The following is a 13,451-nucleotide window of genomic DNA, read 5'->3' as shown; positions in this document are numbered from 1 at the left end:
AATTATCTTGGATCAGAAGATATAAAATCCATATTGGTGGAGGTAAGAAATAACAAGGGGAAGCAGACACTGGCTGGAATAGCCTATAGGTCCCCATACAGTAGCTAAACTGTAGGACAGAGAATAAATCAGGAGATACTGAGGGCATGTAAAAAATGCAGAAAAGACATTAATTATGGGTGACTTTAATCTTTATGTAGATTGGGAAAATCAAATTGGCAGAGGTAGCCACGAGCAAGAATTCATAGGGTGTATTCAGGACAGTTTCCTAGGACAATATGTTGTGGATCCAACCAGGGATCAGGCTATTTTGGATCTGGTAATGTGTAATGAAGCAGGTTTAATAAATGATCTCAGAATAAAAGATCCTCTAGGAACAGTGGCCATAACATGATAGAATTTAGCATTCAATTTGAGAGTGAGAAACTTTTGTCGGAAACAACTGTGCTAAACTTAAATAAGGGCAATTACAAAGGTATGAGGGCAGAGTTGGCTGGAGTGGACTGGGAAAGGAGTTTAGCAGGAAAGACAGTTGATGAACAATGGCAGGCGTTAAAGAAAATAGTTGATGATTCACAGCGAATATATATCCCAGTGAGGAGGAAGGTTTATAGGAAGAGGATAAACCAACCATAGAAGTTAAGGACAATATCAAATTGAAAGGAAATACATACAATGTGGAAAATATAAGTGGTAAGCTAGAGGATTGGGAAACTTTTAAAAACCAACAAAAGATGAACAAAAAAAATAATAAAGAGGGGGAAAATAAACTTTGAAGGTAAACTTGCAAGTAATATAAAACAGACAGTAGGAGCTTCTTTAAATATATAAAAAGGAAGAGAGGCCAAAGTGCACATAAACTCCTTAGAGAATGAGGCTGGGGAAATAATAATGGGGAACCAGGAAATGATAGAGGAGTTAAATAAATTCTTTTCTTCAGTCTTCACTGTAGAAGACACTAATTCCATTCCAAAAGTACTAAATAATCAAGGGCCAAAAGAGGGGGTGGGCGGGGGGGAGAGAGGGAGGAGGAAATAAATACAATAACTATCACTACAGGAAACGTACTTGGGAAACTAATGGGGCTAAGTCCCCTGGGTTGCATCCTAGGATATTTAAGGAAATAACTACAGGGATAGTGGATGCACTGGTAGTAATCTTCCAAGAATACTTAGGTTCTGGAAAAGTCCCAGAGGATTGGAAAACTGCCAATGTAATGCCTTATTCAAAAAGGGAGGGAAACAAAAAACAGCTAACTATAGGTCAGTTAGCTTAACATCTGTCATCGGGAAAATGTTAGAACCTATTATAAAGAAAGTAATAGCAGGGCATTTAGAAATACATAATATAATCAAGCAGAGTCAGCATGGCTTCTTGAAGGGGAAGTCACACCTGACAAATTTATTGGAATTCTTTGAGGTAACAAGCAGATAAAGGGGAACCAGTAGATATAATATATTTGGTTTGCTAAAAGGCATTCGATAAGATACCGTACATAAGGCTACTTAATAAGATAACATCCCATGGTGTTGAGGGTAGTATATTAGCACGGATAGAGGATTGGCTAACTAGTAGAAGACACAGAGTTGGGATAAGGAGGCATTTTCAGGATAGCAACCTGTAACTAGTGGAGTGCCACAGGGATCAGGGCTGGGGCCACAATTATTTACAATATATATTAATGACTTGGATGTGGGAAGTGGGTGTACTATCGGCAATTTTGCGGATGACACAAACATAGGTGGGAAGGCAAGTGGTGAGGGTGACACAAAGAGCCTACAGAGGGATATAGATAGGTTAAGTGAGTGGGCAAAAGCTTGGCAGATGGAATATAATGTGGGAAAATGTGAGGTTATGCACTTTGGCAGGAAGAATAGAGGAGCTGAATATTATTTAAATGGAGAAAGAATGCAGAAAGCTGAAGCATAGAGGGATTTGGGGGTTCTTGTGTCAGAATCACAAAAAGCTGGCATACAAGTTCAGCAGGTAATAGGGATGGCAAATGGAATATTGGCCTTTATTTCAAAGGGAATGGAGTGTAAAAATAGGTTAGTCTTGCTAAAACTATACAAGACACTAGGTTAGACCACACCTAGAACACTGTGAACAATTTTGGTCTCCTTATCTCAAGAAAGATATACTGGCATTGGAGGCAGTCCAGAGAAGGTTCACGAGGTTAATCCCAAGTACGGAGGGATTTTCTTACGAGGAGAGGTTGAGTTGGTTGGGCCTGTGCTCATTGGAGTTTAGGAGAATGAGAAGCAACCTTATTGAAACATATAAGATTCTTAGGGGGCTTGACCGGGTAGATGCTGATAGGGTGTTTCCCCTTGCGGGAGAGTCTAGGACCAGAGGGTATAATCTCAGAGCAAGCGGTCACCCATTTAAGACAGAGATGAGGAGGAATTTCCTTTCTCAGAAGGTAGTGAATCTATGGAATTCTTTACCGCAGAGGGCTGTAGAGGCTGGGTCATTAAGTATATTAAGATAGACACATTTTTAATCAGTAAGGGAATCAAGGGTTATGGGGAAAAGGCAGGAAAGTGGAATTGAGGATTATCAAATCAGCCATGATCTCATTGACTGGCAGAGCAGACTCGATGGGCCAAATGGTATTATGGTCTTATTTGACAGAGTGTGGCTTCAAGAAGTCTTAACAAAATTGAAGTCAATGGGAATCAGGAGGAAAAATCTTCACTGATTGGAGTCATACCTAACACAAAGATGGTTGTGTTTGTTGGAGGTGAATCAATTAGCCCCAAGACATTGTTGATGCTCCTTAGGATAGATAGTGTCTTTGGCCCAGCCATCTTCAGCTGCTACATCAATTACCTTCCCTTCAACATGAGGTCAGAAGTGGGGATGTTTGCTGATGGCTGCACAGTATTCAGTGCTTCTTGCAATTCCTCAGATACGGAAGACATCTGTGCTCACATGCAGAAAGACCTGGACAACATTCAGGCTTGGGCTGATAACTATCAAACAACATTCGCGCCACACAAGTGCCAGGCAATGGCCATTTCCAACAAAAGAGAATCTAACCATCAATGTTCAATGGTATCCCCATTGCTGAATTCCCCACCATCAACATCCTGGGGGAGTTACCGTTGGCCAGAAACTTAACAGGATCAGCCATATAAATAGTGGCAACAAGAGCAGGTCAGAGGCTTGGAATTATGTGAAGAGTAACTCACCTCCTGACTCTCCAAAATCTGTTCACCATCTACAAAGTACAAGTCAGGAGTGTGTGAATGAATGCAACTTCAACAACACTCAAGAAGCTCGACACCAATCAAGAGAAAGCAGCCCGCTAGAGTGGCACCCCACCCAACACTTTAAAAATTCAAAAGAACAAATTATGTAGCACCTTTGATGCAATAAAGCATCTCAAGGGCTTTGCACAGGCATAATCAGAAAATGCCAAAAAGAAAATATCAGGCAGGTTGAACAAGAGCTTGGTCAAAAAGATTGGCTTTAATGACTGTTAAAGGAGGAGGGATGAAGTGACTAAGGGGTCTAGAAAGGAAATTCATGTCACTTAGATGGCCAAAGGTAGAGGCATAAACAGTGAGGTGGGGTGGGGATGTTGCTCAGGAGATCACAGTTGGAAGAACAGAGTTCTGGGAATTTCTAAGGCTGGAGAAGTTATAGAGATAGCAGAGGGCAAGGGTGTGAAGGGATTTAAATAGATGGATAACAACTTAAAATTTGAGGCAATGCGGGAGCCAAATTGGGCTAGCAATATGGGAACGGGCTTGGTGCTGGATAGGATACAGGCAGCAGAGTTTTGGGTGAGCTACTGTACTGGTGATGCAGGATGCGAGGTGTGCATTGCAATAGTCTAGCATGGGGTGATCAAGGCTTGGTTAAGAGTTTCAGTGGCAGATAATTGAAGCAGGGGCAGAGGTGCGAGATGTTAGAAGTTGAAATAAGTGGTCTTTCTGATGGAGAGAATTTGGGTTCAGCTCAATTCAGGGTCAAATTGGACTTTGAGGTTAAGAACAGTCTGGTTTAACCAGAGATGGAGGCAAAGATGTAGGGTGGAATTTTCTCAGAATTGCACTAAGTGTGGTAGCAGTCAGGTAAAATGGAGTCCAACCCGCCGACAAAAATGGTGGGCTTTCATGCTGTATCTTCCCAAGCCCGTCTCATTATATATTCACTCCCGCGAAACACGCCGTTTCCATGGCAGTGGGGCTCTCATTCGCCCACTCACCATCACCCTGCTGTTGCATCACGTCGGCCACCATCTTTAAATGGCAGTCGCCAGCAAAGCACTCATTGCCTCCAGCTCACCACCTCTGCCTGGGAGACATGGCCAGCAAAGGCAAAAAGACTGCAGCTCCCCGCTTCAACAACGAGTCCTTCGAATGACTATTGGATGCCGTGGAGGCTCGTCGGGATGTATTCTACAGCCGTTCTGGCCGCAGGATGGGTAGCAATGTCGCCAACCTGGCTTGGCAGCGGTGGTCAGCGCAAACGCCCTGCAGAGGAGGACAGCCACCCAGTGCTGCATAAGGATGAATGATCTCCTCCGTCACACCTGGGTAAGACACTCTTTTCATCACTCCCAACTCACACACTCACAAACCCATCACACTTCCACAGGGCCCTCAGTCACTGCCAGCGCAAGGGACATTACCATTCACTCTTTCACACAAACTGTCATTGTCCTCATCCCGTCCATGGGACTACTCACCACCAACACAGGCCAGGCATATTTATCATCTGGCCTGGCAGGCGTCCTGATACTCTCTCCCCATCTCTATCCATGCAGGGCAAAATGGTTCACAACAGGGAGGGAAAGGTCACAGACAGGTGGGGGGGTGCCGGAAATCAAAGTTCTGACAGAATTCGAAAACAAAGCCATCCAGCTGGCCGGCAATGACCGGGATCAGTCCTATGCTGACGGCGAGGTCAGCGCTGCTCTACCAAGTGAGGATCCAGCAGTGGAACATCCATCAGGCAACCATGCCGTGAGTCATGTGTTCTCTTTCACAGGCCACTGCCATGCACTAATTATCTCCCCTTGCTTTCGCAGGCACATCCGCCAAACAGCTGACAGAGTCCATGACCCAGGGCCTCAAATCAAGCACCGAAGAAACCTCTGAAGAGGAATCTGAAGGCACCCTCCCTGAAGTCCCTTCACAGCGCTCACCCACACCCTCCACCAGCGCAGAGGGACACACCTCAGTGGTACCTAGCTTTAGAGTAGCCGCGGGATCACAATCTGGTGAGCACATCACACTTTCTGATCCACAGCAGGCGGAGGCAGGGACTTCCCAGGTCTTCAGCACTCGGAGGACTGCTGGAGGCCAGAATGTTGCTGAGTCTGAGTGAGATGACTAGCCTCTGGGCTCGGTCAAGTCACAGTTGCTGGAGCTGCAAAGGCAAGCTAGGGAACAACAGGAAGGGATGTCCACTGCACTCCTCAGATTGCAAGGCACGATGGAGGAGTCCGTCTGTCTTCAGGCTGAGATGATGGCGCCGGCATTGCAACGCACTGAGGTCAACACTGGCAGGATGGCGGCCGCAATGGGGACCTTGATCCAGGGGGTTGCTCCTGCACTGCCGCATGGGCTTAACTCCATCGCTGATGCCATAGTTGGCTTCTAGCAGTGTGTACGTGAGAGGGTGCTGATCTCACTCCAGCTACCCCTTCCGTTCACGGAGTCAGCCAAGGGCCCTCAGGCACGTTTAGTGAGGAAGATCAGCAGGAACACGCTCTGGGGCCATCCACCCAGGTGACTCTGGGAGTGACCGGCCCATCTGACTCCCCCCACTTCCTGTGACCAACTCAGATCCAGCTTCACAGGCCGAGGAGGGTGCGCCTGCTACTCAGCAGGAACCCGAAAGCAGGCCGGGGCCCTCCAAGTCTCAGCTGTCCAGAGTTATCACAGACAGGGCGTCACAATCAGCAGGCTGCTTCCACCTCTGCTGTAGATGTCCGGGGAGCACCAAGATGTAGCGACAGGGTTAGGAAAATTAGGTAAAAGTAGTTGCACAGCCTGGCCACAGGTGTTGATCACTTGTAAATACTGTTCACTGTTGTCAATAAATTCCTAAGAATGTCACCCTGCCTATGGCCCCTTGTTCTGATGAGCAGTGTTCTTGTCACTCAGATGTGAAACCTTTCTGCACAAGTCAAAAGGCAGGTGTCTCAGTCCAGGGCCTCGTCCCTGTGCTCTGTGCGGACTTCAGACCACAGTGATGGTCCAGCCTCTCATTCCCTGGAAACGTTACAGATGCCTGCACCTCGGCAGTGCTTGTCATTGCTGCCAGAATGTAGTGGGCAGGCACCACAGAGTTGTCTCATACTCTGTGTGCTCTCAGCACCTTTAAGGTGGGGCTGGTCCCCACCACACCAGCATCCGCGACCAGTGATGCTGTGCACCAGCTCCTGAAGGGCTGAGGTGCTGAAGGCGGACACAGCATCAGATGTACCTAAAGTTTCATGGCTGCATCTCTATGATGGCCCCGATCATGGAGCGCAAGCGGGCTGCCCTCGGCCAGACAGGAGTCAGACATTCTCAGAGGCTATGTGAAGATCTATAGAGTGTCTCACTGCATGTTGTCATCATCCCCCTGCAATCAAGTGACTATTAGGGCCTCCACTGCATCTCCATGACAAGAGCATTCTCACAGAGGGTACTGGCGCTGAGATAAGCCAGACTGGAATCAAACATTCACAACTGCGATGTGAGGATCTACGGGGACACATCACTACATGTCGTCATCATCCTCCACAAATCTGGCAGCTATGAGGCCTCCTGCGTGCGCCTGCCTCATCTAGCCAGTGTGAAAGCCTCATCCCCTTCGCTTTCACCACCAAGGGTCTCCTCACCATCATCCCCATCAACATCCTCCTCATCGGAGGAGACATGCAACTCCTCCATCTCCTCCTCAGCCAGCTCCTCACCCCATTGCAGTGCCTGGTTGTAAAGGGTGCAGCAGATGATGACGATGCATGCCACCCTCTGCAGACTGTATTGCAGGGCTCCACCTGACCAGTCCAGGCACCGGAACTGCATCTTCAGCATCCCAATGGTCTGCTCCACCAAAATGCGAGCTGCTGCATGAGCCTCATTATAGCGCCGCTCTGCTGCAGTCTGAGGCCGCCGCACGGGTGTCATCAGCCACGGCCTCTGCGGATAGCCCTTGTCCTCAAGGAGCCAACCCTGCAGCATCTGTGGACCCTGGAAGACTGCAGAGATCTGCGAGCGACTCAGGATGTAGGCATCGTGCACACTCCCTGGAAACCATGCGCATACCTGCAGGATGCGTTTCTGGTGGTCGCATACCAGCTGCACGTTCAGTGAGTGGAAGCCCTTGTGGTTGATGAAGTCCACTGAGTGTAGCGATGGAGACCTGAGCGCCATGAGTGCAGTCAATCGCACCCTGCACCTATGGGAATCCCAAGATCAGGGCGAATCCAATGGCCCTTGCAACCTGGCTGTCCCGGTCTTGAGCGAAATGCACAAAGTTGTGTGCCATGGAGAAGATGGCATCCGTGACCTCATGGATGTATTTGTGGGTGGCGGATTGTGAAAGTGGCATAGAATTTGAGCGCCGCGGTCACTTTCACAGCCACTGGCAGTGGATGCTCTCCATGTCCCCTTGGCACCAGGTCCTGCAGTAAGTGGCAGATGTGAGCCACCAAGTCCCTAGACATGCGCAGTCGTCGGCAACACTGGTTCTCAGTCATCTGCAGGAATTCCAGGTGGTGTCTGTGGACCCTGGGTGTCGCTAGGCGCCGACCATCCATGGCTTGCTGTTGCTCCTGGGCAGCGTGTGCAGGAGCCCCTGCTGCCCCTTCTTCATTAGGTTGCTGCTCCTGCCTTTAGCACGGCCAGGTGCCTCAGTCGCTCTCTCCTCCGTTTTCTACGATCTCTGTAGACCATGAGGCATACAGCTAGGTCACCAGGATCCATGATCCTAATGTGATCCTTCTGCAGCATGAAAGAGAGACGTGGTTATCATGGTGGTAATTAGCACCTTTCCTGGCCCTGTGTGACTGCCCCCTAATGCTTCCCGGAGAGTGCTGGTCATCTCTCGAATGGCCAGAGATGAATGCGCTGCATGGCTGCCCTGTCAACCTGCGGCATAGGGGACACTGGTGTCAGTGTCCCCCATGTCTGCTGAGGTTGCAAGGGGCTGTGAGTGCCTCCAGCAGTGACTGCCACATGGCCAGCGTTGGCAAGGAGATTGGACAGTCCAACTGCTCCGCAGTCCAATAAAGTGGTGACGAGCTCAAATTCTATGCTGGGGGGATAAGGTATGGAGCGCTTGGTGGCCCTTTGGTGCCTCTGCAATGCTTGTATGGCAGGCAGACCAGGAGCCTGACCCCAGTCATATCCGTGTTTCTGTGCCTGATCTGTCTTAGTTGCAAAGGCGTTGTCAGTTTATACAGGTGCCCTTAATGTGTGGCCACTTCCCTTGCTTACCCTGTCCCCCACCTCGATTGCCTGTGCGCAGGATGCAGCGCCAGGGCAGCATTTATCCCCCACCACCCCACCGCCCTCAGCAGTCGCCTCCGAGGCTGGCCAGCACTTGCCCCCAGACACTTCTCACCCCTCAGCAGTCGCCTCCGAGGCTGGCCAGCACTTGCCCCCAGACACTTCTCACCCCTCAGCAGTCGCCTTCGAGGCTGGCCAGCACTTGCCCCCAGACACCTCTCACCTCTCAGCAGTGGTCTCCAAGGCTGGCCAACACTTGCTTGCCCCCAAATACTCCCTACCCATCAGAAGTGGGCTCAAAGGCTGGTCAGCACTTGCCCCTAGACACCTCCAACCCTCAGCAGTGGTCTCTGAGGCTGGCTAGCACTTGCCCCCAGACATCTCCAACCCTCAGGAGTCGCTTGTGGGGCCAGGCATCAGTTTCCCTGCCCCCGAGGCCTGTAAACAACAGGCGAGTTGTGGAGAATGCTGCTGCTCATTCACCTCAGTTCCCCCAAAGTGAAGGCCACCAAGTGCACGTCGCCTGCATGCTGTTGTGAAACACGTCGGCGTGCTTTCCCACTGATGTGGACAGATGATATGGCAGGGCTCCAAGAGCCTGGCGGGATGGCCTTTTAATGATATGCTAATATATTACAATTAGCTCCCTGCTGAGTGATGGTGGGAAACGCGACCCGCCATTGGCGGGCTGAGTGGAAGGTTGCAACCTGCCTTCATGCCGCCATGAAGTGGGTCCCGCCATGAATTGGACACGCTACCTATCTCCCGCTGCCGGCGGGTTTGGAAAATTCCGCCCGTAGAGTTTGTGGCTGGGGCTGAAGATGATGACTTTAGTCTTCCTGATGTTAAACAGAAGGAAATCGCAGCTAATCGAGACTGAATGTCAGGCGAGCAGTATGAAAAACACAGAGGCAATGGAGCGGTCCAAAGATACGATGGAGAGCTAGAGCTGAGTGTCATCAGCATACATGTGGAAGTTGATTCCATGGTGGTGGTGGGGTGTGGGGAGGAGTTTTTATTTACTTGATGCAGGGTTCGGGTCAGCCAGAAAGTCTGGGGCATCTGCAATTTATGATTGCCCTACAGGATGTGGAGTATTAATGTCAAAGTGCGTCAGCGACTTTACCGATCAATTCCCCACCCAGAGGCCAGCCAGGTTGACTGGCTGTGAGGTGGGAATTGGGGTGGAGGCTGTTGATCTAGGTATGGGGGAAGGAGGGGGTGTCAATTGGAGGGCTTTTGTTTGGGAGGTCAATCAGAGGGACTTCAATTGGGACGGTGGCGGGGATTGATTGTGTAGGCTGCTGATCCTCGTGAGGGGATTATTGGAGTTCTATGAGGGGGTTGGGGGAGAATCAAAGGGTGTGGAGGATTGAAAGCCTTTTGATGGGGTATAATTGGGGGCCTGAGTGTGGCATCAAGGAGCCCTAGCAAAGCTGGAGTAAATGGGAATCAGGGGGAAAACTCTCCGCTGGTTGGAGTCATACCTAACACAATCATAAGGTCAGAAGTGGGGATGTTTGCTGATGGTTGCAGGGAATTCAGTGTCAGTCACAACTCCTCAGATACTGAAGCAGTTTGTGCCCACATGCAGCAAGACCTGAACAACGCCCAGTCTTGGGTTGATAGGTGGCGAGTAACATTCATGCTACACAAGTGTCAGGCAATGGCCATCTCCAAGGGAGAATCTAACTATCTCCCCATGACATTACCATCACCGAATCCCCCACCATCAACATCCTAGGGGCTTGCAGTTGACCAAAAATCTAACCGGACCAGCCATATAAATACTGTGGCTACAAGAGTAGGTCAGAAGCTCGGAATTCTGCGGCGAGTAACTCACCTCCTAACTCCCCAAAGCCTGCCCGCCATCAACAAGGTACAAGTCAAGAGTGTGATGGAATACTCTCCACTTGCCTGGATGAATACAGGTCCAACAACACTTAAGAAGCTTGACAGCACCTAGGACAAAGCAGCGTGCTTGATTGGCACCCCATCCATCACCTTAAACACTCACCACCCCACACTACCGATGCACAGTGGCTGCAGTGTATATCCTCTAAAAGATGCACTGCAGAAACTCACCAAGGCTCCTTCAACAACAGCTTCCAAATATATGACCTCTACCACCTGGAAGGACAAGGGCAGCAGATACATGGGAACACTACCTTCAAGCTCCCCTTCAAAGCACACACAATCCTGACTTGGAAATATATCCCCACCCCTTCAATGTCACTGCGTCAAAATCCTGCAACATCTTCCCTAACAGCACTATGGGTGGGCCTACACCACATGGACTGTAGTGGTTCAAGAAGGTGGCCATGCACCACTTTCTCACGTGCAGTTAGGGGTAGGCAATAAATGTTAGCCTCATCTATGATGTTCAAATTCCACAAATTAATTTTTTGAAAAAAGATGCCTGCTTGAGGAACTTTTGTGATTGGGCACCACCACCCAATGGCCTACCACACAAGGCCTCTGATCACACTATTGGGCCTCCTACCACCCCTCCATTTTTTTTTAATTCATTCATGGGATGTGGGCTTTGCTGGCTGGGCCAGCATTTATTGCCCATCCCTAGTTGCCCTTGAGAAGAACTGCCTTCTTGAACCGCTGCTGTCCATGTGGTGTGGGTACACCCACAGTGCTGTAAGGAAGTTCCAGGATTTTGACCCAGCGACAGTGAAGGAACTGCAATATAGTTCCAAGTCAGGATGGTGAGTGACTTGGAGGGGAACTTCTAGGTGGTGGTTTTCCCATCTATCTGCTGCCCTTGTCCTACTAGATGATAGTGGGTTTGGAAGGTGCTGTCAAAGGAGCCTTGGTGGATTCCTGCAGTGCATCTTGTAGATGGTATACACTGCTGCTATTGTGCGTCAGTGGTGGAGGGAATGAATGTTTGTGGATGTGGTACCAATCAAGCGGGCTGGATGGTGTCAAGCTTCTTGAGTGTTGTGGGAGCTGCACTCATCCAGGCAAGTGGGGAGTATTCCATCACAATCCTGACTTGTGCCTTGTGTATAGTGGACAGATTTTGGGGAGTCAGGAGGTGGGTTACTCGTTAACACTATTCCTAGCCTCTGACCTGTTCTTGTAGCCACAGCATTAATGTGGCTAGTCCAGTTCAGTTTCTGGTCAATGGTAACCCCTAGGATGTTGATCGTGGGGGATTCAGTGATGGTAGTGCCATTGAACATCAAGAGGTGATGGTTGGATTCTCTCTCTTGTTGGAGATGGTCACTGCCTGACACTTGCGTGGTGGAAATGTTACTAGCCACTTGTCAGCCCAAGCCTGGATATTATCCAGGTCTTGCTGCATTTGGACATAGACTGCTTCAGTGTCTGAGGAGTCACGAATGATGCTGAACATTGTGCAATCATCAGTGAACATTCCCGCTTCTGGCCTTATGACGGGAGGAAGGTCATTGATGAAGCAGCTGAAGATGGTTGGGCCAAGGACGATACCCTGAGGAACTCCTGCAGTGATGTCCTGGAGCTGAGATGACTGACCTCCAACAACCACAACAATCCTTCCTTTGTAACAAAAATAAAAATAGCTGGAAAAACTCAGCAGGTCTGACAGCATCTGCGGAGAGGAATACAGTTAACGTTTTGAGTCCGTATGACTCTTCATCAGAACTGAGGAAATATAGAAATGAGGTGAAATATAAGCTGGTTGAGGGGGGTGGGACAGGTAGAGCTGGATAGAGGGCAGTGATAGGTGGAGGAAAAGAAGAGATTGCCAAAGATGTCATAGACAAAAGGTCAAAGAGGTGTGGACGGTGGTGATGTTAGCTAAGGAATGTGCTAATGGTGACATTAAGGGTGGAAAGCAGGACGAGCAAGTGACAGATAGCCCTAGTGGGGGTGGGGTGGGGGGAAGGGATCGAAGTAGACTAAAGGGTGGAGATGAAACAATGGATGGAAATACATTTTAAAATAATGGAAATAGGTGGGAAAAGAAAAATATATTTTTAAAAATGATAAATAATTGGAAAAAGGGGGATTGGAAAGGGGGTGAGGATGGAGGAAAGAGTTCATGATCTGAAGTTGTTGAACTCAATGTTAAGTCCGGCAGGCTGTAAAGTGCCTAGTTGGAAGATGAGGTGCTGTTCCTCCAGTTTGCGTTGAGCTTCACTGGAACATTGCAGCAGGCCAATGTCGGACATATGGGCATGACAGCAGGGTGGTGTGTTGAAATGGCAAGCGACAGGGGGCGGTTTGGGTCATGCTTGAGAACAGACTGAAGGTGTTTCGCAAAGCGGTCACCCAGTCTGCGTTTGGTCTCTCCAATGTAGAGGAGACCGCATTGTTTCAGATTTTCAGCATCCACAGCATTTTGCTTTTAATCTTTCCTTTGTGCTCAGTGTGACTCCCCGAAACCAGTGGAGAGATTTCACCCCCCCACCCTCCCCAATTCCCATTGACTTCAGTTTTGCTAGGGTTCCTTGATGCCACATAAGTTCCCCTTCATGGCACACCATCCTGACTTGGAAATATATCCCCACTCCTTCAACGTCACTGGGTCAAAATCCTGGACTCCTTCCCTAATGCTGCATTGTTGCCAAGGGCAGTCACTCGCACCTCAACTCATGAGTTCAACTCTTTTATCCATGTTTGGACCGAGGCTGTAAAGAAACTGGGAAAAAAATCACAGCACATAAACCCTTGAGGCACACTACCAGAGATAGTTTGCCAATCAAGGAAATATTTACCTATTCCTACTTGCTGTCTCTTGGACAGTATTATCATGCTGCCACTTTACCTCTAACACCATCTGAAACCACCTTAGAACAAGGGCAGCAGGTGCATGGTAATATCACCACCTGCAAGCTCTCTTTCAAGCCATTCTGACTTGGAAATATATCATTGTTCCTTCATCATCAGTGGGTCAATTCCTGGAATTCCCTACCTTACAGCACTATAGATGTTACTATATAACACAACTTCAGTGGATCACCTCCACCTTTCTCAAGGGCGATTAAGTTTGGGCAA

General features: G+C 49.0%; 1 protein-coding gene across 1 annotated transcript in view; it reads right to left on the bottom strand.

The window, feature by feature from the left end:
* The window catches only part of brip1 (BRCA1 interacting helicase 1), a 320,064-nt gene that overhangs the window by 14,743 nt on the left and 291,870 nt on the right, over nucleotides 1–13,451 (bottom strand). The window lies entirely within an intron of this gene.

Source organism: Cetorhinus maximus, chromosome 9 (genome assembly GCF_964194155.1).
Source record: "Cetorhinus maximus chromosome 9, sCetMax3.hap1.1, whole genome shotgun sequence".
NCBI lineage: Eukaryota > Metazoa > Chordata > Chondrichthyes > Lamniformes > Cetorhinidae > Cetorhinus > Cetorhinus maximus.
The sequence above is the reverse complement of the archived record's forward strand: the minus strand, read 5'-3'. Positions and strand labels throughout refer to the sequence as shown.